The following is a 2,812-nucleotide window of genomic DNA, read 5'->3' on the forward strand; positions in this document are numbered from 1 at the left end:
TAACGATTTAAACTTTGTAAGTCAGTTTTTGTGCCAGCACTGCTTTATGCGTAGGGGTGTTGATGGCCATGAATATGAATGAGGGGAGACAATAGACACTCCCCCATCACTGGCTAATGCCCCCATTACGGTGCTGTGAGGCAGAGAGGAGAATCTGAGAATGAGAAGAGATTCAAAGGTTTTTTTTTCAATCTGTTTTTATTGTAATTCCTCTATGTGGAGGAACTAAATGTTGTGCTTTACAAGACCACAGTGCTACCGTACATATATAAACATATAGTACCAGTCAAACGTTTGGACATTACCATTTTTAATATTTTTGGAAGAAGGCTGCATTTATTTGATCAAAAATACAGAAACAACAGTAATATTGTGAAATATTATTACAATTTAAAATAATGATTTTCTATTTTAATATACTTTAAAATATAATTTATTTCTTTGATCAAAGCTGAATTTTCAGCATCCTTACTCCAGTCTTCAGTATCACATGATCCTTCAGAAATCAGTATAATATCATGATTTGATAATCGGGTATTATCAATGTTGGAAACCGTTGTGCTGCTTAATATTTTTTTATAACCTGTGATACTTTTTCTGGATTCACTGATTAAAAAGAACAGCATTTATTAAAAATAGAAATCTTTCCTAACAATATAACTCAACAAATCCTTTCAAAAAAAGAAAGAAAGGTAGTGTATACTGTTACAAACAGACTTATGGGCGAATGTGAGTCAACAGAGGTCACTTGCGGTCCAGTTTCCCGTGCGGGCAGGAATCACGCAGTCTGTGGAACCCTGTCAACATCAGTCTCGGTTTTCCATGACAGGGTGGACTTGGACCTGTTGCTTGTTTGCCTCTGCTCTCTTCGGGACCGGTGCTTGGACATGTTCATTGTCACATCTGTTGATAACACAATCAAAGAAACTGTCTTATTATCATTATCAATCACTAATGGCCATGGATTAAAAAAAAGACAACAGTTTTTGTAATTTCACACAAGAATAGGTAGGCCCTACTTGTATATTATGACGATATAAACAATTACATTTCATCAGTAAAATATTACGTCTGTGTACTTACTATCATTCTCGATTGAGAACTGAACGACACCTGCGTGCCTCTCTGCTGGAGAAGGAGATCGTGATGCAGACACATTCCTAAAAAAAGAAAAACAACTGTTAGCATACATTATCCAAAGATGGGCGATTAATGGGTATGGACGCACAATGCATGTAGTCTATATATCTGTTAATGGGCCATAGGACGGAGAAATATCTATTTATGGGCCATAGATCGCGTCACTGCGAGCTGTTGATGGCCATATAGACTGCAGGCATTTAGAGCATTTCAAACATTTACACCTGCATTCACAATCATCTGTGGCAATATTTTAACAAGATAAGTGTCATAGGCTAATCAAAACCGAACATTTATATATAAAAATATAAATGTTAAAAATATAACATTTTACCCGGAGGCTGAAATATATTTGCACGAAATCATATTTACACCCAAGCAGATTTTCAAGCTACATTACGCTAAAGTCAGTATTTTTAGCATGATAATCAGTGTCATAAGCTAATCAAAACGGAGTGAAATATAATACAAATATGTTTAGAGAGTAATATCACATTGAAACAGTTTACACGACCATATAGCCTACGAATGTTATGTTAGGGATATTGTAAGGCAATCTTTCCTGTAAGATGTCAAAAGCTAACCAAAACTAAGCAAAATATAGTCTGAAAATTCATATGAGTTCTATATAATCAGAAAAAGAATTATATAACACTAAACAACTTACTCCGAACTTGTATCCTCTGTGGGATCAATTCACTCTTGAAAATGCAGCCGTTCTCCGTCTGATGCGATCTTTCTCTGAGGAAAAGGTGAATTCTTCCTCGCTGTCCATAATCATCTGAAGGCCGACTTTACCGGAGAAGCGTGCCATCCTCAAAACGCGATGAACTATCCGTGAACCTGACGAAGAAACTGCGTGTTTCATGGCATCGATCGGAGGGCGTGTGCGAAGCGTAGATCACCTCAACTATAGAGCATCACAGTCCCGCCCACAGCCGGTGCCGGAAGTAAAAATTCAATAAAATTTCTCCATAGACATTTGGGGTATAAGCCATAAAAACGTAACCATACATGGTAGACTTAAAACCAGCAACGGCTGTACTAAGCGATTGTATATGCTCATATAAACGCCAAAAGTTCATGGGGCACTAACCTTGTTTTGAGATAAATGCCTTTTATTCGCGATGTCTTGGATAATTACTTCATTACCCACAATCCTAAACAATCCCACAATCCCACAGTGATGCATCTGATTGGTGGAAATCGTGTAAACCCCGCGAAGGTCCGTGGAAAAAACAGAGCGTTGCCATGGAAGCAGGATTCTAACAGAAGAGACGGAACGGACTGTTTTCTTTAGCGGAAGCCATATAAATAGTTTTTAAATCAATACATTCCTTTTTTAATTAATATTTTGTGTCAAATTATTGATTTATTTGGTAGGTAGCCATGTAATAAGCGGGATAATGTAACGTATAGCGAGTTGGTTGTTATAGCGAATACAGGCTGATTCAAGACCCCTCCGCTTCGCGTCGGGCTCATAACGTTAATTAACGTTAGCCTTTCGGGAGTTGTATTCGCTATAACAACCACCTCGCTTTACATTATCCCTTACTTATCGTTCACTTTAGATAGGCTACTGTAGCCTTCATATGGTATGAGTCATATCAAGCATTTTATGATGCCGCTGTCAAAACAATATTTAACCTAGGCATAACGTTACCTCTTCATG

The 2,812-nt window shown here is 37.5% G+C and overlaps 1 long non-coding RNA gene across 1 annotated transcript; it reads right to left on the reverse strand.

The window, feature by feature from the left end:
- Positions 1-252: 252 nt before the first annotated feature.
- On the reverse strand, positions 253-2,537 carry LOC307003915. The gene is made up of 3 exons (XR_013798881.1): positions 1,808-2,537; positions 1,084-1,160; positions 253-903 (listed from the first exon to the last, which is right to left on the reverse strand). It is a non-coding gene; the product is annotated as an uncharacterized lncRNA (long non-coding RNA).
- Between the last annotated feature and the right edge of the window lie 275 nt (positions 2,538-2,812).

This window comes from Phoxinus phoxinus (assembly GCF_949152265.1).
Source record: "Phoxinus phoxinus genome assembly, chromosome: 9".
In the NCBI taxonomy this organism is placed as follows: Eukaryota; Metazoa; Chordata; class Actinopteri; order Cypriniformes; family Leuciscidae; genus Phoxinus; species Phoxinus phoxinus.